The sequence below is a fragment of the Lissotriton vulgaris genome, chromosome 6 (assembly GCF_964263255.1).
Source record: "Lissotriton vulgaris chromosome 6, aLisVul1.2, whole genome shotgun sequence".
Lineage (NCBI taxonomy): Eukaryota > Metazoa > Chordata > Amphibia > Caudata > Salamandridae > Lissotriton > Lissotriton vulgaris.
Genome location: NC_141694.1, coordinates 909,489,585 through 909,515,855, shown reverse-complemented (window position 1 = coordinate 909,515,855; position 26,271 = coordinate 909,489,585). Strand labels below are relative to the sequence as shown.

General features: G+C 46.3%; 1 protein-coding gene across 6 annotated transcripts in view; it reads left to right on the top strand.

The window, feature by feature from the left end:
- The window catches only part of BIRC6 (baculoviral IAP repeat containing 6), a 2,386,688-nt gene that overhangs the window by 1,419,128 nt on the left and 941,289 nt on the right, over positions 1-26,271 (top strand). The gene's annotated exons all lie outside the window — the stretch shown is intronic.

Here is a 26,271-nt window from a genome sequence, read left to right as displayed (position 1 = left end):
TCAGACTACGGGTGATGCTCCTCCCCCAGACAAAGAATCCAAGGTCTTTGAGGCTTCGGGGAAGAGGGTGGCAGCACAGGCAGCCAACATCTGGCGCATTTCTAACACACAGGCGCTTCTAGCGCGCTATGACAGGGCGCATGACGATACACTAGAGACCCTGTTGTAACACCTGCCTGATCAATACAAGGAAGGGGCTGAGATGCTGATTCAAGAAGGGAAGCTAATCTCTAATGCTTCCATTAAGTGCGCTCTGGACGCAGCTGATACCGCGACCAGAGCTATAAACACCAGTGTTATGCTTCGGAGACATGCCTGGCTGAGAATCTCTGGATTTAAGCCAGACATCCAAACCACCATCCTGAACCAAACGGTTAACCCAGATCACCTGTTTGGCCCAGAGGTTGACACCACCCTAGAAAAAATGAAAAAGGACTCTGACACTGCAAAATCCATGGGTGCCTTACAGTCCCAGCAGTTTCGGGGTGGGTCCTTTCGTCGCTCCAGCACTAGAGGCGTCTCAAGGGGTCAGCTTTCCCAGTCCACGCAATACTACAAGGGCAACACCCAGACTACTTACGCCAACAAGAGTCGAGGTGGATATCGTGGCAACAGCGCCAAGGGCGGAGGACGTGGCAACAACAGCTCCAGGTCCTCTACCACCAGCAAACAGTGACGCCTTGTCACTGCCCCCCGACCACACAGCACCGGTCGGGGGGAGACTCCAGCAGTTCCTGCCCGTCTGGAAGTCCATCACCACGGACAGGTGGGTCAGAAAACTTATCCAATACGGTTATTGTCTGGAGTTAACATCCACTCCACCCAACATGCCCCCAAGGCACCGTCTTATGTCGGACGAGCACTTGCACTTATTGCAGCAGGAGGTCACCGTCATGCTGCAAAAAGGGGCAATAGAGCTCGTGCCTATGCAAGAAAGAGGCACAGGGGTCTACTCCCTGTACTTCTTAATACCAAAGAAGGACGGGTCCCTCAGGCCCATCCTAGACCTCAGGCCACTCAACTACTACATCCTGTCGGAGCACTTCCATATGCTGACCCTGCAGCAAGTGCTCCCGTTGCTCAGGCAGGGGGATTTTCTCGCAACTTTAGACCTAAAGGATGCGTACTTTCACATTCCACTGCACCCTTCACACAGGAAATACCTCAGGTTCACTATCCAAAACCAGCACTACCAGTTCACGGTTTTGCCTTTCGGTGTCACCACGGTACCCAGGGTGTTCACAAAGTGCCTGGCGACAGTGGCGGCGCATCTCAGGAGACGGAACATCCACATCTACCTCTATTTGGACGACTGGCTCATCCAATCGAAGTCAGCCCAGCAATGTGCCGCCCACATGTCCCACACCATTCACCTCCTGCACGATCTGGGATTCTCACTGAATTACCCAAAATCCCACCTCCAGCCCGCCCACGTACGGCAGTATCTGGATGCGACCATAAACACTCTGGCGGCCACAGCACAGCCAAATTCAGTGAGGGCCAGCAGCATTCAATCGCTGATACAAAAATTCAGACCTCAACACTCACTTCCAGCAAGAGTGTTCATGCAGTTGATAGGCATGATGGTCTCCTGCATTTCCATAGTCCCGCACGCGAGGCTACATATGCGTCCGCTTCAGGAGTGCTTAGCACGTCAGTGGACTCAGGCTCACGGGCAGTTGAAAGACCTAGTGTTGGTGAGCGGTCGGGCATACAACTCTCTGCATTGGTGGAATCCACGAAACCTTTGCAAGGGCCGACTGTTCCAAGAGCCTGTGCCACAGATCATCCTGACGACGGACGCTTCTCTCCAGGGATGGGGAGCTCATGTACTCCATTACACCGTGCAGGGACTATGGACGCAACAGCAGAGGAAGATGCACATCAATGTTCTGGAACTGATGGCGATCTTCATGGCACTAAAAGCCTTCAAAGTACATCTGTGCAACAAGGTCTTGTTGATCCGGACGTACAACATGACGGCAATGTACTACATTCAGAAGCAGGGAGGAACACACTCTCCGCAGCTGTCTCATCTGGCTCAGAGCATGTGGAAGTGGGCCATTCAGAGGAACATCTTCCTTATGGCAGAACACCTCCCGGGCAAGGACAATCAGATGGCGGACCTGCTCAGCAGGCACAGCCACCAAATGCACGAGTGGGAGATACATCCATCAGTACTCCAACCGTACTTCCAAAGGTGGGGTCATTCAGAGATCGACCTCTTCGCCACAAGGGAGAACGCAAAATGCCAAAGCTTCGCCGCCAGGTTCCCACACCCACAGTCGCAGGGCAATGCGATATGGATGAACTGGTCAGGCAAATTTGCGTACGCTTTTCCCCCAGCACCCTTGATACCGCTGGTGGCACGCAAGCTCAGGCAGCACTCGATGACTCTCATCCTGGTTGCTCCAACGTGGGCTCGCCAACCATGGTACACCACGTTTCTGGAACTATCCGTGGTACCGCATCAGAGGCTACGTCTCACACCCAGCCTTCTGACGCAGAGCCATGGCGACATTCAGCATCCAGATTCGCAACAGCTCAACCTGGCGATCTGGCTCCTGAGGTCCTAGAGTTTGGCTACCTGCACTTGCCTTCCGACTGTATGGACATCATTCGGGAGGCGAGGAAGCCCACCACCAGAGCATGCTATGCGGCAAAATGGAAGCGGTTTGTCATTTATTGTGCAGACCACAACATTAACCCGCTAGATGCTTCTATTCAGAATATCATCTGTTACCTTTTCCATCTGTACAAATGTAATCTGGCCTATGCTTCCATTCGCATACATCTATCTGCGATGGCCGCTTATCTCCAGAATAGGCAGCACCTCTCCCTCTTCAGGGTGCCTGCCATTAAGGCTTTTCTGGAAGGACTCAAACGAGTCATTCCTCCGCGGACTCCACCAGCTCCGGAGTGGAACCTTAATGTGGTCCTCACCCGGCTGATGTGTCGTCCCTTTGAGCCACTGCATTCCTGTGAGATTCAGTTCTTGACTTGGAAAGTGGCTTTCCTCATAGCGATTACATCGCTACGGAGAGTTAGTGAATTACAAGCCCTAACTTTCCAAGAGCCATTTATTCAAATTCATTCTAACAGGGTGGTGCTTCGCACTAACCCTAAATTTCTTCCCAAAGTTGTGTCTCAATTCCATATCAACCAGACTATTGAATTGCCTGTTTTCTTCCAAAATCCTGAGTCATTGGCGGAGAGAATGCTCCACACCCTTGACGTCAAAAGGGGCCTGATGTATTACATCAATAGGACCAAGGATTTTAGGAAGACTAAGCAACTCTTTGTGGCCTTTGCACCACACCACAAAGGTAACCCTATTTCCAAGGCTGGTATTGCTAGGTGGATCGTTAAATGTATCCAGATCTGTTATCTGAAAGCAAAACGTACTCTCACCATTCCACCAAGGGCCCACTCCACCAGAAAGTTGGGGGCCTCTATAGCATTCCTTGGAAACATTCCTTTGGAAGACATATGTAGAGCAGCCACATGGCCTACCACACACACATTTACAAAGCATTATTGTGTTGATGTGCACTCCAAACAGCAGGCAGCTGTAGGGCAGGCTGTTCTCAAAACGCTTTTCCAGACTGCTGCAGCTGGCACGGGCGGCCGCCGCTAATGGAGGGACTGCTATATATTCTATGCACAGATATGAATTCAGCAGCCCACATGCCTCGAACCGAATATGCTACTTACCAGTATGCATCTGTTCTTGGCATGTAGGGCTGCTGACATTCATATCGCCCGCCCTCCTCCCCGGCGCCCGTAGCAGCTGCAGAATTCACATATACTTCTAGCATGGTCATCATTCACTGAGTTTCACTCCATCTTGGCCACAATGGCTAAAAACAATCTGAGGATGGAGTCGATGCCCATGCGCACTGTAGTCCAGGGGAGGAGCCACCTATCTCGTGATACTTCGAAGAATCTTCCAGGACAACAATGTGCAATCATCCGGACCCAACACTAGGCGGCGATCTATGCACAGATATGAATGTCAGCAGCCCTACATGCCATGAACAGATGCATACTGGTAAGTAGCATATTCGTTTCATTCACAAGTTTGATGTGGGTACCTCATTTTTCTGCTGATTGTCTTCCCCTACAGATTTTTCCTTGGAATGGTTTTTTGCCTTCATTGCAATGGTGCAACTTAAGACAACGTTGTGACAGTTGTAGTCAGAAGTGTTTCCACTTCCTGTGATGGTCTCTTGGCATCACTATTTTTGCCTGGATAAGTCTTGTACCCCTTAGTTGACTCAATGACTAGAGGTTGTTGCTGGAGTTCAAGTCTGCCAGCTGAGAATATTTCAACCAAGAGGAATCTGAAGGTGAAATGCAGTATTCATTGAAACTGTTTGTTCGAGGTATGTGAGCTGTAGATCACATGCTATGCGTAGATCGCCATCCGGTGTTGGGTGCAGACATTTGCACTTTGTTTTCGTTTGAAGAAGTCTTTCCCGTTACGAGGTAGTTGAGTCCTCCTTTCGGTGATAGTGCGCATGGGCATCAACTATATTGTTAGATCGTTTTTTTCCGCCATCAGGTTCAGACGTGAATTGCAGCTCTCCGGTTCAACACCATTCTCGGGTTCCCCTCGGTGCGCAATAGACTACCCTCAACGGTATTGGTTCTCTATCGCGTATTCCTGCCTTCGCGTATCTTACATATTTTACAACTTTGATCGGAAAACCTTGTGCTAGGCCCTTGGGCCTAGCCGTGTCGACCGAATTCGCAGTAAATGGAACAGACTCCATTCCAGTTCTGCCCAAGGTGCCACTTCAAGTACCCCCGCACTGATCTTCACGATGTGTGCAATTTGTGTTTATCACCTGAACACAACGAAGACAACTGCGAAGCCTGCCTATCCTTCCGATCAAAAAAGACGCTCCGTGACCGTCTGTCTCGGCGTCACAAAATGTATCAACATAAAGACTACAAGGAATCCTCTGCTCCAGACCTGTATGGAGAAGATGTTGATGAAGAGATCCTCAAGCACATGGAGCTGAGGCAGAGGAGGAAGGACAAATCTATGTGTCCAAGGAAGACTCTGACATCGAGGAAGACATCACACCCGGTCAGCGTACTGTGAGTTAAAATACTCTTCTGCCCCAAAGAGTACCCTTTAAAAAGGCTCTAGTCCCTACTCCTCCTTTGGGCCAAGGTCGGCACCAAGATAAAGTTTCCAACCCCCTCCTTCGGGCTCGGCACCGAAACAACTAGTGAAGCCTTCTGGCTCGGGACCGAGTCGACCTTCTTTGGGGCCCGACCCCAAGACTTCGTCACCGAACATACCTCTGATCTGAAAAAAGTCTGAGCCGAAATCCTCTGCACCAAAATCCTCGGATCCAAAAACGTATGCACCGAAATCTTCGACACTGAAAATTATGGCACCAAAGGAAAAGACTGTTCCTCCTCCACCCAAGTAGATTAGTTTGAAATGTTCTGCCTGCTAACATGGACCCCAAACAAAAGGAATTAGTTATTAACTCAAAAACTGGACACCTTTATGCAAAGCTGCCAGGGAAAAGAAAACTAGAATTTGAGCAATCGTCTTATATTCCTCTAAAGAGAAAGAATATGGGGACCAATACTTTCTTCTCCGCCTCTTTCACCTTCCTCACCTCCTCCACCTATTGACCCTAACCTTCTTATAACACCCACATATTCACCAGTTCAGCAGAATGATGGGGATCTAGATGATGATGCACTCAGGGATGTACCTCCAAACCCCTGGGTTGATTTTAACACAGATCCTAATAACGACAATGATCAAGATCTATACCCATCTAGATCTTCGCCTCCAGATGATAATCTGGGGTTTATAGGATTGCTTAATAGAGCTGCACAGTATCATGGGGTGCAACTCCATAAGGAGCCTCTTGAGGAAGAGTTCCTATTTGAGACACTAAGTGCATCACAAAAATCTACACATAAACTATCTATGCTCAAAGGTATGTTAAAGCATGCAGATGAGGTGTTCAAAGGTGTTCAAAGAACCATTACGAGCTCGGATACTCAACAACTAGAGTGGACAAACAAATTCAAGGTGACTCCTACAGACCCTATTTTTATTAGAGGTCAAGTCCCACTAGATTGATTAGTGGTTTCAAATGCTTGGAAACAATCAAATCTTTGTCAACAGAAGATGGTCCGCCTCCTGATAAAGAATCTAAATGAATAGATGCCTCAGGCAAGAGAGAAGCAGCACAAGCAGCTTATCATTGGTGCATAGCGAACACTCAAGCTCTCTTGGCAAGATATGACAGAGCTCATTATGATGAGCTAGAACAACTGATGCAATATCTGCCTGGTGAACATAAATCCAAGGCTCATGACCTCATTCAGGAAGGGAAATTTATTTCTAAAACATCAATCAGGTGTGCTCCAGATGCAGCAGACACTGCTTCGTGTGCTATTAACACCAGCATTCTTCTCAGATGCCATGCATGGCTTAGTGTATCAGGTTTTAAACCAGGATTCAAACATCCATTTTAAATTCACCTTTTGATAAGGAGCATTTATTTGGTCTTACAGTAGACACATCATTAGAAAAAATGAAGAAGTACACTGAAGTAGCCAAATCTATGGGAGCTCTACAAACACTATCCAACCGTGGCTCATTTATCCGATCCTTTTACAAGGGAGGCTCAAAGTCCATCCCTACTGACGGGTCCTCTACCTCTTATAGAGGCAATAGTCAATCGCCCTCTACCAGAGGTTATTTTTGAGGTGGATTTCGTGGAAGCAATGGCAAAGGAAGAGGGAAAGCCACAAATAAGCAGTGACTTGTTTCCCCTTTCCACCGATCATCCCACACCTGTCGGGTGACGTCTCTCTCAATTTCTCCCAGTCTAGAATTCAGTCACATCAGACAAATGGGTTTTTCAGATTATCCACGTGGTAACTGCCTGGAGCTTACAAGCAACTCTCTAAACATCCCACCACAGACACACAAACTATCTCCGGAACATTTACACCTATTCAAATAAGAGGTACATTCTGTTCTGGAAAAAGGAGCTATAGAACCTGTCCCACTACAATATCAGGGGACAGGGGTGTACTCTCTTTATTTTCTGATTCTCAAAAGGGACGGTTCTCTGAGGCCTGTATATTAGACATCAGAGAATTAAACCTTTACATTCAATCAGATCACTTCCATATGGTCACTCTCCAACAGATACTTTCTCTGTTACAACAAGGCGACTTTATGTCCACTCTAGACTTAAAGGACGCATACTTCCATATTCCAATACATCCCGCCCATCACAAATACCTCAGGTTTGTAATAGTGGGACAACATTATCAATTCAAAGAACTCCCATTCGGACTAACTACTGCTCCCAGAGTATTTACCAAATGCCTGGCAGTAGACGCTATGCATCTGCGAAGACAACATGTTCATGTCTTCCCATATTTAGACGATTGGCTTATCAAAGCAAGCACTTTCTCAAAATGCTTACAGCACACTCAAACAACAATACGCTTATTGCACAACCTCGGATTTACATTCAGTCTGCAAAAATCTCATCTTCAGCTCTCAAATACACAAGCTCTAGCTTATCCCAATACAGCCAGAATTCACAATATTCAGGCTCTCATTTCCAAATTTCAACCCATTCACTCATTAACAGCTCGGGTATTCATGCAACTCCTAGGAATTATGGCATCTTGCATCATGATAGTTCCTTATGCAAGACTGCAAATGCGTCCCCTTCAAGAATGTTTAGCAGGTCAGTGGAAGCAGTCTTACGGTCTATTAACAGATCTGGGGTTGGTGGATGGCCGCACTTCTTGCTCTCTGCAGTCGTGGAATCCACACAACCTTACAAAGGGGCGGACTTTCATCGACCCAATTCTACAGACCGTGCTAACAGCAGACGCATCGCTCACTGGTTGGTTGAGCTCATCTCCTAACTCACACAATTCAATGATTGTGGAGTCGAAAGGAAAAGCTTCTCTACATAAATCATCTGGAGCTATTAGCAGTCTTCTTAGCGCTCAAAGCCTTCCAAGGTCACCTTGTAGTCAAAGCTGTCCTGATACTCACGGACAACATGACAGCAATGTATTACAATTAACTGAAATTTGAAAATGAACCGTCGCACTCGTAGTTGATCTTTAGGGTGAAACAATAGGGAAAAGTAAGTTGGTGCTATCTGAGTTCCTCCTTCTGGGTCTAGGAGGCAATGTTTAAAAGAGCAGTAGCGTTATTCCAACCGGGAATGACGTCCTCAAATGCACACAGAAAAAAGTTTCCTTTGTAATGTGGAAGTTCTCTTTCAAATAAAGTTTTATTGAAACATTCAATTCAAATAATTTTGACTGTTGTTTTTCACAATATCATTGTTGTCCTTATGTCGAAATTTTAATACATGGCCCAATGCATTTCGGGCATTATGCCCTTCCTCAGGGGTTTTACAGCATGTGCGCTAGTTCGATTTTCTTTAGGTGTCACCAGGGTTCGCGGACCGCGTTCATGTCGCGTCAGTCGCGTCAAATACAGATCGAATCCTCATGCCGGTGCAGATCTTCACGCACGCATGCATATTGTGAAACACAACAGTCAAAATTATTTGAATCTTTTAAGCATTGTATTACATACAGAAACAGGGAGGAACACACTCTCTCCAACTGTCACACCTTGCACAAGACAATTGGAGATGGGCCATTCAACACAAGATTTATCACCTAGCGGAACACCTCCCAGGAGTGAACAATCAGATTGCAGATCTCAGCAGACAGAGAAAGCAAATTCACGAATGGGAACTTCACCCTCAAGTTCTCCTCCCCTTCTTTCAGATGTGGGGCTTTCCAGACATAGATCTGTTTGCCACACACCAAAACGCAGAATACCCAAACTTCACCTCCAGGTATCCACACCCATTATCCAAAGGCAGTGCTCTATGGATGAACTGGTCATGGATATTTGCTTACGCTTTTTTGCCTCTGCCACTCATTCCACTATTGGTTCGGAAGCTCAGGCAAACATCCCTCACACTAATCCTAGTAGCTCCTACTTGGGCTCGCCAACCTTGGTTCACTACCCTCTTAGAACTATCAGTAGTTTCTCATTAAAAGCTACAACTCACATCCAGTCTGTAGGAGAGTAGGGTCTGCAATCCTATGATCACCCCAGATTTTTGCTTTTTGCTTCACTGGTTTACGACTTCTCTGGCTGTGGGCCTGCTGATCAGACCCACAGCCTTGCTGTTCTCTCCCTAAATTGACACGTGTACCTTAGGTGCATTTACCAATTGGTACTGGGCCACTTTATCAGACCCTGTAACTCAGGGCATAGGTGTACCCAGGGCCTACCAAGGGCTGCAGCATGTATTATGCCACCCCTGGCTGGCCATCTAAATCTGACACAACTGGCTGCACGGCAGCTGGGGCAAGGTGGTGTAATCACCCCTTGCTGTAGATATAGTATACCTATATCTAACCCTAAAATGGACACTCGTATTCCTATCAGTCACTCCTATGGCAGGCCTTGACAATCCTGAAGGCAGAGTGCTTGGAATCGTGTGAGATGGTGCTCTTGCATGAGCTGAGCCCGTTTGCAGCTTGCGGAACCAAGTCCTAATAGCTGTTCCATGATAATGCATACCATATACTCTTAAGTGCATTATAATCCTCGCGGTTATATGCCAACTCTGGTATCGCTTTATCAAAACATGTTGAGTAAGGTGTCATACGAATTGGAATACTAACCCCTCGCCAATTCTGGCGACGGGGTTAGCATTCCACCCTTATAGAGGGACACAACATGTATGTAACTGTGAACCCCGGTTAAAGTTAACTCGAGCCTCAGCATCACAAAATGGATGCTGCCACCACAGACACAAGTCTGACCTCCTGCTGCTGGGAGTCCTTCCAGCGAGGAGAGCTTGGACAAAGGGTTTTCTGTCAGGGGCGGTGCTAGCACCATCCCAGACAGGGTTTTGTGTATCCTGGGTAGGCAGGGCTTTAGAGGAAGGTGACTGCAAGTGGCACCCCGGTGCTCACTATGCATCTGCCGGCTAGAACTAGTTCCAGGGGCACACCAGCCCCTGAGCTGGGGAAAGTCCGGCATGGGAGAGGGGTGTAACCACCCCCCTTCCTGGTCCCACCCATGGGCAGGACCTAGTCGCGTGCCAGCCCCTTTTCTTAGTATAAAGATAGGAGCGGGCCCCCTTCCCAAATTAGATCATCTTTGAATCCTGAAACTACTTTCTACGAAAGGAACTCAAGACTTCTTCTCAAGATTTCTCTCTTGTGACAAAGGAGTAGTCACCCTGCATCTGCGGGCACCAACTAAGAACACTGCGGTTTGCTGCACGTCCTTCCCCAGGAATCCGACCGACCAGCACGACGAGACCCGGCTTCCCTGGCACCTCTGACCTCTACCTACATCGTCAGCTCAGCTGAGATCCGTGGGTGTGACGAGACCTCGAGGGACCGGCCATCTTCAGAACTGCACGACGCTTATCCAGCACGACCGCCGAGAGATCCTAGAGTGAGTGCTTTGGGGTTCGAGAAGCCCTAACCCTGAGCAGCTCCAGCACCGAAGTCCAGCCCCCCAGCATCCACCAGATCTGCGTGGGGCCCTTCTGCTCTTTGCTGCTCACCGCGTTGTTCGGCTACTTGCCTGCTGGCTTGTGGCCCTCCCGACGACGCACCACGACGACAACACCGCTGGTCTGGTTGCTCCAGACTGGCCCTTGCTCCCCTCCAACAGAGGAGCACCCCGGACCCTCCTGGTCCACTCCAGACGCCATTTTAAGTCCACCGCGTGGGCTTGCATTTGCCAAGACTTGTTGCCCCAATCCTGGGTCCAGCGACGTCGACAGCAGATACCTTCGTGGGACAGCTCGCACCTCCATCCTGGTCACCGACAACGCCTCCTGGTCCGAGAGACTGCAGAGCCCAGCGTCGCCCACTCACCTGGTCGAGGTGACTTCGTCCGGTGCCATCCTGGTGTCCATCTAATCACTGGCTAGTGATTCAGAACTTGGTCCCCTCTGCTTACAGGTATCCTCCATCACCGATCCAGGCTTGGATCCCTTCGAACTTCATCACTGGTCGCCTGCCAGCAACTTCTTCTTTCAGGCTCCATAGACTGCAACGAGGATTCCCGACGTCTTTCCAGACCTATGCAGCCGCAGCCCCTGGGCTAGGTAACCTGAGCATTTTGGTGCTCCAGCATAGCTTAACTATCCAAAGGTCCAGATCCTTTTTCGTTTCAGCTATACCTAGTCGGATTCGTCCGATAACACTAACTTTACGAAATCTAGCATCCATAGACTTTGTCCCGCATCCCGCGTGAGAGTGCACACTCTGCACCCGATCTCCCTAGGCCTCCTGCTAGTAATCTGAAGGTTCAGTAGTCCAGTCCTAGTGGTCCTAAAGCCTATTAGAGTAGTACTTACCTGCTAGTAATTTCGCATTCCACTTTTAGAGTATATGGTTTTTCGTGCCCCTCGGGCATTTGTGTAAATTGTGCGACTTTCAGTATTTTCATAAGAGCTTTGTATTGTGCTTAGCGCCCTGTCCTCATAAAGAGTCCAGGGCTGTTGTGTTCTAAATAAATATACTTTTATTTTCATAACAACTTGTGTGGTGTCCTTTCACTTGGTGTTCAAGGGGTATATGTGATGGTATAACAGCTGGCTTAACACGCCCTCTAGAGTCTAGCCTAAAGACTGCTCTTGTCCATGCTACTAGGATAGCTGGTCTACGGTTGACTTACAACCAATCATCAATAAGGGTTGTTTGGACTGATACATAGTGATCACTAGAATAGTGAGCACTGCATATCAGGCCAACTTCTCACACAGTCTCCTCATGCAGAGCCATGGAGAAATAAGATATCCCGATCCCAAACCTCTCAATCTCGCGATTTGGCACCTGAAGTCATAGTTTGGTTATCTAAATCTTCCACCAGACTGTATGAATATTATTAAAGAGGCTAGAAGACCTACTACAAGAGCTTGTTATGCAGCAAAATGAAAGTGGTTTGTTATTTATTGTAATAACCATGTCAATCCATCTGATGCATCTATTCAAAATATCATTTTGTATCTGCTACATTTACAACATTCAAATTTAGCGTACACGTCTATACGGTTACATTTCGCTGCAATAGCTTCTTATCTTCAAAATAGACAACACCTGTCCCTTTTCAGAGTGCCCGCTATTAAATCTTTCATGGAAGGACTCAAAAGAGTTATTCCTTCAAGATGTCCACCTGCCCCAGTATGGAATCTTAGTATAGTCCTTACCAGGCTAATGGATCCACCCTTTGAGCCTTTACATAAATGTGAAGTACAGTTTCTCACTTGTAAAGTAGCTTCCTCATTGCTATTACATCACTCAGGAGAGTGAGCTTCAGGCACTAACCACAGAAGAACCATTTTTACAAGTACACCAAAACAAAGTGATTCTTTGTACTAATCCTAAAGTAGCTTCTGCCTTCCACATCAACCAATATTTTGAGTTACCTGTGTTCTTTCCTCAACCAGATTTGGTGGCAGAATGTGCTTTACACACTTTAGATGTTAAAAGAGCAATAATGTGCACATTGATGAGCACATCCCCTGAGGACGCAGCGGAACTCACGATCTCAGGTTAGTCACTTCGCCCGATTTAAATAAAAACAGGATCTCTGGCTATGCACATGCTACGTGGAGCGTATGTAGTATGGATTTGTTCATGGAGCCCAGGCTGGTTCCCCAAACCCTCCCTTATATGCCGGTCACTTATTTCTCTCTAAATACATGTTCCACATTGTAACCCGCCTTCACCAGGGCACATAAAGTTACACCTGACTCTGGAGATGCACTAGTTTATCATAGTTTTTATAGGCATTAAACCCAGATCAATTGTCTGGGGGTGAGTGCTTGCAATGTTCAACACTCCGTCCATCATCCCCTTTGGTTTTGCTTTGTTTGCCCTAAGTTGGCAGGGTATGCCCAGACGTTGGTCCCTTGCTCACTTTGCCACTGGATTCAAGCTAGCCTGGCTGAAGACGGCTGTTACCCAGAACCCGGTCCCAGGATGCTGGTTTCTGGTCCAGGGAAGACATGGCTTGGCAGTTCGTGCTGGACTATTCACATGAGGCACAGGGTCAAGACTGATTTGCTTATAGCTATGTCTGAACTGGAGTGACAAAGTGAGCTAAAGAACGATAATGGATTCAACTCAGATCTGTGTCTGGGGATGAGGGTCTGAAAAGTTTCAGCGCTCCATCCATCATCTCCTTGTGTTTGCTTTGTTCGTCACAAGTTGGCAGGGTATGCCCAGACGTGGGTCCCTTGCTCACTTTGCCACTGGATTCAAGCTAGCCTGGCTGAAGACGGCTGTTACCCAGAAACCGGTCCCAGGATGCTTGTGTCCTGTCCAGTGATGACATGGCTTGGCAGTTCGGGCAGGACAGTTCCCATGAGGCGCAGGGTCAAGAATGATTTGCATATAGCTATGTCTAAACTGGAGTGGTAAAGTGAGCTAAAGAACGACAATAGATTCAACCCAGATCTGTGACTGGGGATGAGTATCTGAAAAGTTTCAGCACTCCATCCGTCATCTCCTTGTGTTTGCTTTGTTCGCCCTAAGTTGGCAGGGTATGCCCTGACGTGGGACCCTTGCTCACTTTGTCACTGGATTCAAGCTAGCCTGGCTGGTGGCTGCTTTTAACCACAAACTGGTCCCAGGATGCTTGTTTCCGGTCCAGGGAAGACATGACTTGGCAGTTCAGGCTGGACTGTTCCCATGAGGCACAGGGTCAAGACAGATTTGCATATAGCTATGTCTGAACTGGGGTGGCAACGTGAGCTAAAGAACGTTGATGGAGTGTCTGAAAAGTTTCAGGGCTCCATCCATCATCTCCTTGTGTTTGCTTTGTTCATCCCTCAATTATGGTAACTCTCACTACAGACCCCTGCCTAGACAAGATATTATTATCTCTGCAACAAGTCAAAGCTGACATCTAAACTCTACTCGATCTGATTCTACAGCAACCCAAGAACGTGCACCCTAAACATGATGATTCCAGAACATACCCACACTTAAAAAATTCTATTCTCACCCATTATCTAAAAGAAAGCTCCCAAAAGCAGAAACCCCAAAAATAGAGTACAGTGCCTTTCCCCAATGCCTTATCCCGCCCAACCAGGTTGAAAAATTCCTTATCTAAAGAATTAGGTGCCTTACTTCGCTCCTACGAACTGTCCTACCTCCTACATAACTCTGGGCACCCAGATAACTTACATACAGAATCCTTAATCCAGTCTATCCCTATGAACACAATCAGAGATACAAGACTCAATTACAGATGCATGGTTAAAAGCAAACTCACACAAATCCCTCTTACATCCAATCCCACCATATTACCCAACAAGACGCGGCTAAAATGTATACTCCTTAACTGCAAGTCGGCATCTAGACACGCAACTGATATAGCTGTCTTTCTACTCCCAAATGAACCAGACATCCTAATCCTGACGAAAAACATGGCTAAATGAATCATGTACACCCAACCTGGACATACTAGTACCCCCAACTATGATATCACCAGACTTGACTGAATTGATAGACCGGGTGGTGGGATCGCTTGCATAAATCAGAGCAATCTAACAGTGATCAACTCCAATGCCCCCACACCATCCTCCTGTGAATACCTTTGCTTAAACATCTCTAGTAATAACAAACAAATATGCTCATTACACACATTTTACTACACTCCATGTGATAACATCACTTTCATAGAACACCTCATGGATATTCTTGCTAAAAACGACGGCCAACACAATATTCAAATATTCTTGGGTGATTTCAACCCCCACTGGGACTACCTGAACGACCCAGAGGTCAACAGCCTCAAAGCCTTCCTATCAGACCTTAATCTTAACCAAAGCTCTAACAGCCCCACTCATGACAAAGGGACAGCCCTCGACCTACTCATCTCCAAAGTTGACTCCATTCAGCTACACTCAATCCTCCCCTGTGATTGGTCTGCCCATCACATCATTACATTCCAAGTCATGGTATCAGTTAAAAGGCCGCCTCCAACACAATCCGTGAGAACAAAGATATGGAAGAGAAATCTAAAAAAAATCGGATCTGACCTACTAGTATTCTCCATTCCAAACAGCCTATGTCCTCCGGAAGACCTTGCCGATGTACAAGGTCTAATCAACCACTACTGCACTCCATGAATAGCCTACTAAACAAAATAGCCCCTCTACAATGGAAAAGAACTACCACAAAAGACTAAAAACCCTGGTATGATGCTAGGCTAAATGAAGACAGACGCTCACTTAGAGTGATTGAAAGACGATGGAGATCCGCTCCATCAGCTGACCACCTCAAACTACTAAGAATCACCAGAAACTCTTTCTTCAGAAAGATCATTAGATTTAAAACCGACTTCTTCATACATGAACTAGATCAAGCCAAAAAACGTCCCAAAAAACTATTTGATCTAATCAAAGCCCACACCAAGGGTGCATCCATCCACCCCAAGGCTATCCCTGGCACCCTACCCAATTGTGAGGAATGTGCATCCTTTTTCACTACAAAATTGGATTCTATAAATACAGACTTACTCAATGATCTTTTATCCCTGATGGTCATGCAAAAGAACTCCGCACTGCCCCTGACAGGTGCCTCAGTCAAATGCTCCACAAAATTCAACCTGAAAAAAAAACGCAGCCGAGTCCTACTTCAACACTTGTAGTGAAGATTCGATAATGAAGACGCGAACCGCTCTGAATCCCGCCAACCACTTCAGCGACCCACTTCCCGCTAACTATTTAAAAGACTTCATCCCATTGTTACTACCTCTCTGGAACAAGATTATAAATACCTCCCTCCTTCAAGGTACCATCCCAGATATCCTGAAAGCAGGGCTGGTATCCCCTATTCTAAAGAAACCAACAGCTGACCCATCGTACCTAAATAATTATCGTCAGATATCCAACATCCCCACTCTAACCAAGCTCTTGGAAAAATGCGTTAACACTCAGCTTAGCAACCACATCGATCAATTTAACTTGCTTAACCAATACCAATCTGGCTTCTGCCATAGTACTGAATCAGCCATGATACACATAATTGACGACGCTCTAAAAATCCTTGACCAAAACGAAGCCTGTTTACTAATCTTACTCAACCTGTCATCGGCATTTGACACCGTCAAACAAGACAACTTGCTAGAACTCCTGAAACTCAGAATTGGAATATCCGGGTCTGTGCTTACCTGGTTTACCTCTTTCCTCCAAAATAGATCTCAAAGATTCAAGGTCAATCAAACCTTGCCCAACCCTGTGCCAGTCACGTTAGGAGTACTGCAAGGCTCTTCCCTTTCATCCACACTATTCAACCTTTTCATGGACTCTCTCACCGAACTTCTCAGTCTTTCAGAGGTCCATTTCTATATGTATGCAGACAATACCCAACTTTACATCAAGATCCATTCACTTGAGGTCATCAAAGTTCTCAAAACTACGCTACAAAAAACTCAAACATGGTTGGCCGAAAACCATTTGAAAATGAACACCCTCAAAACCGAGTTCCTCCTAACTAGTTAGATTTAGAAGGATTTAGGACACTTCCGGTTTAGCTAGGAGGAAACAACTAAAACCCTAGACACTTGGATAGTCAATACCCTTGGGAGCACCGAAGTACTCGCGTTACCTCACCCAAGGACGGCGGGTGCATAGGTGTGAAGATGTGTCGGGTTTCGTCGTTGAATCCTATGGAGCCTTGGAGAAAGATGCTGCAGGCGACCAGGAGGAAGATGTCCGGGTGGATCCAAGGGTGGATCGAGGATGAAGAGGACCTGAAAGCAGAGGGGACAGAGTCTGGGTCACTAACCAGTGACCGGGTGGAACCAGGAAGGAACCAGACAACGTCGAGGAGCAATCAGGTGCTGTCTTGAAACTTGTCTTTGCAGCCACGCGGACCTGGAGGCGTCGACGACGACCAGGTGCTGGAGAGAAGCTGTCCCCCGAAGGTTCTCGCAGATGGAGGGGGTCGACTACCGATTGGAGTCAACAAGCCTTGCCAACTGAAACCCTTCCTGCCAGCAAACGACTTTAAACCAGCAGTTCAGGCCCTAGTAATCCCAAGAGTGGAATATGGGGCAGTGACTTTATGCGGCCTCCCTAGGGCGTCAACAGCCCCGTTAAGAGCCGCTATCAATTAAGCGGCAATACTCATCACAGGCTCAAAGAGAACCTCTCACATATCCCCAGACCGTAGAGCCATCTACTGGCTACCATTTGAGGCTAAAATTCACCTGAAAATAGCATATATGACGCACAAGGCCTTACACCACAATTCCCTAAGCTAACTAGCTCAGAAACTGGTACTCTGCTGGTAATAGAGCTTCCAGAAGCTCCAAGAATCTTTTACTGACGCCACAACAGTTTGCCAAGAAAAACTTACAACCGGTCCTTCTCTGGAATGACTCCCAGGATCTGGAACGCTTTGCCCACAGAAACAAGAATGAACCCATCCACTGCCGCCTTACAAAAGAAGTGAAAGCGATTTTCATGGCCAAATTTACGTGAATTACTTACTTTTTACTATATGTTAATTACTAGTCCGTATTATTGAGCACCATATTTTAATTGCTTGGTTTGTACTATTGAGCTCCTTATATCTGAAGCAACTATAATTGTATTTTTCTATGCTTATTTTTTCCATGTTTATCCTTGTTTACCACGTATGACATGTAAAGCGCTCTGATACCCGGCAGGGTCTTGTTCGCGCTATACAAAACCTTCAAATAAATAAATAAATAAAATGTATTGCATATAAAGAACAAGATCTTTTCATAAAACTAAAAAACTTTTTGTCACTTTTGCTCCATCACACACAGGCAATCCCATGTCTAAATCAGGTATTGCACAGTGGATAGTTAAATGTATTCAGTTCTGTTATGCAAAAGCAAAGAGAACTTTAGCAATTCCCCCTAGTGCGCATTCCACTCGCAAACTGGGGGCTTCTGTGGCTTTCTTAAGAGATATTCCCATAGATGACATCTGTAAAGCTGTAACATGGTCTACACCACACACATACACACAACACTATTGTGTAGATGTGTGAGAAAGACAACAAGATAATGTAGGCCAGGCAGTTTTACGTACACTATTTCAAACCACTGCAACAGCTACAGGTTAGCCACCGCTTTGGGAGAATACTGCTGTATAGTCTATGCATAGCATGTGATCTACAGCTCACATGCTTCGTACGGAAAATGCTACTTACCCAGTATGCATCTGTTCTTGGCATGTAGAGCTGTAGACTCACATGCGCCCACCCACCTCCCTGGTTACCTGTATCTGTTCCAGTACTATCTTACTTAGATAATTACACATGGACATCTCTATTCTACTCTTACTTACTCCATTCTCACCCTCTGTGGGAAAATAATCTAACAATGGAGTCGATGCCCATGCACACTATCACCGAAAGGAGGTGTCACCTACCTCGTTAGTGGAAAGACTTCTTGGAACAAAAACAAAGTGCAAACGTCCGGGCCCAACACCAGATGACGATCTATGCATAGCATGTGACTCTACAGGTCTACATGTCAAGAACAGATGCATACTGGGTAAGTAGCATTTTCCTATTACTGTACCTCAAAAGGATTGGAGGAGTTATGTCTTGTTGTCCTTTATTTTCTGAACTCCATTTTATCTATGAGCCTATTCATCAACTTTTAGATTTTCTTTCTCTGTACCACAAAATGTAGCTCCTTTTAATTCTATGGATTTTAATGTACTTCAATACAGTCCTGTACGTTATAAGTACATAATAGCTCCAGAAAAAATTGATTTGTTCCAAGGTCTTCCCAATAAAGATTTATTTCAAGGGGTGGTCATCTGTGGTGTTGAAGCACTCCAAAGTAAATTATAGTTTTGATGGATACATCTGCCAGTGGATTCATCACCCTATGAATTACCCCCATGCACAGCTTTCCACCGAAATTTTTCTCCTCCGCTTTTCCACGTCGATGAGGACATCGCAATGATATGGCTCCACACGCGGCTAAGCATGATGTCATCGGAGCCATAAGAATTCCTCATTGGCGTGCTGACGTCAGTTCCCTTTTTTTCTGCTCGGCCGACGTGTAACGTTTTTCCCAGGGCTCTCAATTTCTGGGAGTTTTTGTTGCAAGTTGTAGTGTCTTTGTAACGGCGACTCTGGCTACTCAAAGAAAATCTGGTTTTAAGCTGTGCAGAGAATGTGGGGGTAAAATGTCTATCACTGACCCCCATGAAGACTGTTTGTCTTTCGTCTGACCGCGATGTCGAGGAGTTTTCATCTTGCAGGCGCGTGAACCCCAAAGCTCTGAAGGAGAGGGAGGCCAAATTATTAATGGCCAAAGCCAAGAAACAAATGGGGGTCGAAGAAGATAGAGGTCCCGCTCCAAGTCGCCAACTCTTTATACTTTGAGGTCATCGAAGAAACACAAGAAAAAGCGACTCCATTGGTCTCTGCGTCCTTCGCCGAAGGATTCAATGCCAAAGTTGGGGTCCAGCCCTCATCAGAACGATGAAACCTCTCTATCTCGTTTTCCTGAGGTGACTCTGGCCTGTCTCCGAGAGCGGTGACTCCACCGGCTCCAAGAGAATCGATGCCTCCACAGCTGCCAAAGCAGACCACTCCACCTCTGGCTCCAGGATCTCCTGCGCCGCAACTAGAGCCGAATGTGCCGCCTTCTCGAATGGCTGCAGAGCCTGCATTTTTTAAATGCATTGTTCTGCTTGTTTGCCAGACCTGCAAACCCTTCTGGTGTGCCTGCTGGCCCAATGGGACCGCTGGCATTTTCCCTGGGAGGTTTGCAGCTTCATTTCCCTCAGGCACCTTCTATGCTGATGGCTCCAGGGAGTTATCCTCTCCCCGTGCAGAGATTTTCGTCACAGTTAAAATCTTTGGAGGGGCGAGTGCCACTGGATGGATCTTCCCCGGCTCCGTCTGGTTCTGAACCAGTGCCAGTTTGACCTCGGCCAAAACTGTTCCGGTAGACCTCCCTTCGACACCGATCCTGAAGTTACGGGCGCCTCGTCTGGCGCCACCGAAGCCTGTTCCGAGGATGAGATCTTGGAGAGAGGCACAGAGATTGATAGAAGAGGAAGAATATCAAGAGGAGCATGAAGACGCTGAAGAAGGGGAGATTGTTGATCCTGATCAGGATTTTAAAGGTCTGCAGGAGGCTAGTGCCATGGATACATCTCTTGAATGGGAGCTCTCATCTCGGAAAGGTCTCCCAATGCAGTAGGCGACCTCTTATCACACTGTGATCAGGGAGGCAGCAGATCTGCTGGAATTGCATCTTCCCACAGCAGAACTAAAGTCTAACATCTTGACTTAGGTGCTCCATTCTCCTTCCTCTCTCTCAGGACCTTCACTCCCTTTTAACAAGGCTTTGAATGAGCCCATCCTAGATGTATGGCAGAAGCTTAATACTGCTCCAGCGGTGTCCAGGTCTGTGGCAAGGAGGTACAAGGTGGCTCTGGGGAATCCTGTTTTCCTGTCTACTCATCCATCACCGGAAAGATTATTTGTTCACGCTTCACGCTCCTCGAAGCAGTCTGCAGGGTCATTCGCATCTACAACTGCAGATGGGGAATTGAAACGCATGGAGCAAATTGCAAAAAAGTATTCTTGTCGGGCTGTATGGCTATCATATCTACCAATGCTACATGTCTTTTGGGTCGCTACATCCAAGCCCTTATGGACCCAGATGTGTTGACAGATGTCCAAGCTGCGGCCCGCCAAGTCAGACAGTTTGGTCTGGACACTGCTGACTCGGATGGGATCATCTGTGGCTACCAGGAGGCACACCTGGCTAGGATGTTCAGGGTTCTTCCCTGAGGCCCAAGCCACATTATTAGATCTGCCATTCAATGGTTCTCACCTGTTTGGGGCCAAAGCAAACTCTGCGCTGTAGCGCTTTAAAGACAGTAGAGCCACTTTAAGATCTTTGGTATTCCAGTCTCAGTCCAGGGGCTTTGGATATCACAAGTTTCGTGGTTTTGGGAGGAACTTGTCCCTTTGTGCCAGGCAGCAGCAGCAGGCAAATCCCCTGTACAGATCTTACAGGGAAAAGGGCAGAGGTAGTCTGCGGGGGATTAGACGCCAGCATGACTCCTCCTCTTCCATTTCTTCTGTCCAACTGGTACGGCAGGAAAGCAGCTCTAGCTCCTCCATCCTAAAACATGCTCGTCCCGTGGGAGGACGGGTGTTACATTTTCCTCAAGATTGGAGGTTTGTTACTACAGATCTCTGGGTGTTGAATTTCGTAGAGAATGGGTATGACCTACCCTTCCGGGAGTTCCCCCTCCTTTCCCTCCCCACCAGGGCTGATGCTCAGAAGAGCACCTTCTGCTTCTCCAGCAGAAGGTTCTGTCATTAGTGCAAAAAGGTGCATTTGAGGTAGTTCCAGAGCAGGAAAAGTGTCAAGGATGCTACTCCTGGTACTTCCTGAATCACAAAATGGACAGCCACTTAAGTCGGATCCTAGACCTCAGGGTTTTGACTTTTTACCTCAAACAGGAGAAATTCAAGATGTTGACCCTGGCTCAGGTACTTCTTGCGCAGCAGAAGGAAGACTGGATGAAATCTATCGATTAGCAGGATGTGTATTTTCACTTACCCACCCTGAAGTCGTATCGGAAGTATCTGCGTTTTATGGTGGGATCTCTACACTACCAGTTTGTGGTCCTTCCGTTTGGCTTTACTTCCACACCTCGGGTCTTCACAGAGGTGATGGCGGTAGTGGCAGCACATCTCAGAAGGTCAGGGGTTCCTGTTTTCCCCATCTGGACGACTGGCTGCTTAAAGCGAGGTTGCCAGACATGGTGCTGCATTATTTGCAAGTAACAGCACAACAGTTTTTCGACTTGTGGCTTTGGAAAATTGAACCCAAATCACACCTGGTGCGCTCTCAGCACAACCTGTTTACAGGGGCAGTACTGGACACTACGGTGAGTCGGGCCTTCCTGCCTCTGAGGATTCAAGGCATCCAGGCTATGATTCCACTTTTTCAGAATGGAGCAGCTGTTCCAGTCCTGAAGGTCTGGCGCCTGCTCGGTCTATTTGCATCCTGCATTCTGTTGGTCAACCATGCATGCTGGCATGTAAGTGCTCTCTAGTGGTGCCTCCGCAGGCAGTGGTTTCAGCACTGCGGAGATCTCAAAGACATGGTCTGGATCTCCAGAGACACTGCAGCTGAGCTGTTATGGTGGAGTGTTCCAGGTAACCTGTCTCAAGGGAAGCCATTTCAACCTCCTTCTCCTGTGGCCACAGTGATAACGGATGCCTCCACTTTAGGGTGGGAAGCTCATCTGGAGGATCTGAAGGTTAAAGGCTTTTGGTCTTCAGAGGAAAGATTGTTTGACATCATTGTTTAGGAATTGCGGGCGATACGTCTTACTCTCAAGTTCTTTCTTCCCTCCCTTCGCAGTCAGTCGGTTCAGGTCCTGACGGACAACGCTACCTCGATGTGGTACGTCAACAAACAGGGAGGAGTAGGGTTGTATCTTCTCTGCAGAGAGGCTATACGACTGGCCCTGAGTTCAGTACCATCAGTTTTGCATGATCTCAAATCATCTGGCCGGATAACAGTCTGTCAGCAATATTCGACCGATCACGAGTGGCGTCTCCATCCAGAGGTGATTCACAAAGGAGTGAGAGACCCAAATAGACCCTTGAGGGCTTGGGTGGTTAAGTGAAAAGGTAGGGAGGCCTTCAAGGGATTTAATTCAAAGCAAAAATGAGTTGTTCAATTTACTTAAAGGCTAAGATTAATTAACCTGGTGTGTAAGTCATGTAGTTAAATATGCATAATCAATTTGTAGAACACATAAACACATATAAACATATAAACAACAAAACACAAGGGGTGTATCAAAAGAAGAGCTTTATCAAATATTTCATTAGGTCAGCAATAAATCAAAAAAGCAGGTAAGGAAATGCTGATATGAAGAGCCTAGTAGCAAATCAACAGTAATGCAGCAAAACCTATAAAATACATCTATCTCAAGGAGCAAAAGTAAATCAAGTACTGTAGAGATAAGATGGAGGTCGACGTTTCGGTCTCTCTACAACCCAATGAACGAGACCATCTTCAGGACTGTTTTCAGTAAAAACACTGCTATAAATTGTGCTGAAATCTGTAACATAAATATTAACAGTTACAAATCCATTTTGATTAGAAGCCACTAATCCATACACCCATGTGACAAAACATTACTACAAAGAAATGTGACTTGTAAAGACTAGACATGAACATACGTTATACAAAATTATTTAAACTACATAAATACATAACTAACTGAACAAGGACAAACACTAAGTGAATATAAACAATATATTACTGCAGTTTAACATTTTCAGAGAAGCCTATCCATTATAGGCACAGTTCTTCACTGTCAGTAAGCTCTCATTTTATGGGTTAATTTCTGCACAGCTTGGCGGAGCCTATTTTTAACTTAAAGGCGAACACATGTTAGAGCCAATGTAGATAGCGTTATTGGCTTTTGATAGCATATCTCAAAATGAACTTGTCCACTTTTGGTTACAGCAAGCCTATCAAGGTGGAATTATAAAGGCAAAGGCATCATCGCTGCAAATAATATTCATCAAGATAATATGGATGCTTCACAAACATACCTCAACTCAATGAAAGCCACAATGTTGGAATTTTAGAGGCGAAATTGCACGTTGAAGCGGTATGGCCAAATCCTGCATCATAAAAAGACCACGTATTTTAATGTACAAAACGTGGTGAAAACGTATACAAAAACTAACCTAACATAGGTTATGAACAATTACCTAGTTCGGGGAACACAACCGTCCCATAGGCGAAGACGCCGAGGATAACTTGATAGATGGTTATTCAATGGTAAAGAGCTCAAGACACCGGAGGGGTTTAAAACAATCTGATTGATTAAAAAGAGGAGCGACTGTCAGTTGCATATCCTTCAGAGAAACTCCACAAGTAAGAAAGTAACCTAGATTAGACCCACCTATTAGTAGATTTAGAGCCCTCTATTATCCCGAAGTAGTTGTATCCGTGTATATAGGATCTTATAGGCTGGTGCTGTAATCCAACCGATGGTTACGTGGGCGTTTAGCGGTAAAGGGTTTATTTTAACTGTAAAGTCAAAAACAAGGGACCGAATGTCAATATTCTAAGTTTAAATTAGGTCAAAGCTATAGCATAAACCCTAAGCTAGCGCATAACGCTTACCTTGGCAAACGAAGTAGGGTCAGAGTCAATCTAACGGCAGCCACGGGTTTAATTTAACTGAAAAATCAAACAAGGGGCCGAGTGTCAATCTTCAAAATTTAGATTAGGTCAGAGCTCTAACATAAACCTTTAACTAGCGCAATACGCTTACCTTAAAACAAGAAGAAGAAGGGTCAGAGTCAATCTAACATCAGACACGGGAAAGACCGAGTGAGCAACCTGCAACTGACATCGCTTTATGAGTGCAGGTTTGGAGCGCGAAATAGGACTACGCGCCTGTAGTTGTTTGCTTAAATTTTCGAGCGCCATCTTGGAATGGGTAATCTTAAAACGCGACGCATATATTTATTTGACAAAATCAAACATCAAAGCCTGATTACTTTTGTTAATTTGAAATTAGAAGGTCAGGGCATGGGGTATTTTCAAACAACCAATTACAGAGTTCAAGCAAAAGGAGCGATAATGTAAAAGGTGTATGACAATATACATATGTTGAAAAGTTTAAACCATGGGCAAATGTGGTAAGTAAGTTGGTGAAGCATCCACATTTTACAACCATCACATCAATGCCCTTAGGCACAGTACATCAATAATAGGCGTTTTACAGGGTAAGAGGTGGTCCTTCACATTTTCAGGATGTGGGGGGTTTCCTCAGTTGGACCTGTTTGCCACTCACTAGAATGCACACTGCCTTCATTCTGCATTATCCAGTATCCGGCACGGGGAGTATTGAGGGACACGCTTCAGTTAGACTGGTGAAAACTGCATCTTTACACATTTCCTCCAATACCCTCAATTCTTTGAGTTCTGGGGAAGATTTGCAAAGACATGACCCATGTCATTGATCGCTCCGGATTGGCCAAGAAGGGTGTGGTACACAGACCTTATTTACCTCTCATCGCACCCTCCGCTCAGTCTCCCTCTCAGGGCAGACCTCCTCTCGCAGGGGCAGGTTCTAACACCTTCAGAGCCTGCACCTTGATGCCAGGAGATTAAACGGGGCAACCTGAGCTCTTTCTCTTACCCACCAGATATGGTGATGTTATTTTATTGGCCAGGAGGAACTCCACCAAATCTGTCTATTCTGGTAGGTCGGCCAAGTTTGTTAAATTGTGTAGAGAGAGATCAATTGATCCTTTTGCTGGCCCATTTTCCTGATATTCTAAGTTTCTCTCTTTGTGTAGCACAACAGGGTTGTGCAGTAGCTACTGCACAACAGGGTTGTGCAGTAGCTACTGTTAAGGGCTACTTGTCAGCCGTGTCGGCTTTTCTCTGTTTACCAGATCAACCCTCATTGTTGAAATCTTCCATTGTTATGAGATTCGGTCACACAAAAAGTTTTCCTCCCACTCAAGTTATCACGTCTCAGTGGGATTTAAATTTGGTTCAAACTTTCTTAATGGGTTCACCCTTAGAACCATAGCATAGTTGTTCCTTAAGTTTTCTAGTGTTTAAAAGATTTTTTTGTTGCAAACACCTCAGCTAGGAGGGTGTGTGAGTTGCCCGCTCTTAGCTCCAAGCCTCCATTTACATCATTCAATGCGGATAAGATGCTTCTTAGGACCAGAGCTGCTTTCCCGCCTAAGGTGGTCACTCCTTTCCATCTTGGGCAATCTATCACTTTACCCACTTTCTACCCTCCCCCTCACCCTTCTAAGAGGAGGAGAGACTTCATCGCCTGTACCCTAATAGGGCGGTCAGCTTCTACTTGAACAGGAGCAAGGACTTAAGGTTGGAAGACCAACTCTTCATCAGAAATGTGGGAAAGATGAAGGGCAAGGCTGTCCACAAGAAAATGCTTTCCAGGTAGATCATCCTTTGTATCTAGATCTGGTATGCCTTGGCCAAGAAGGAGCCTCCAGAAGGTAATCAAGCTCATTCTACCAGAGCTGAGTCGTCTTCTTTGGCTTTACCTAGAGGTGTCCCTGTGGTAAACATCTGCAAGGCGGCAACCCCTTCACATATTTGCTAAGCACTATTGCTTGGATCCGGAGGTGAAGATGGACTGA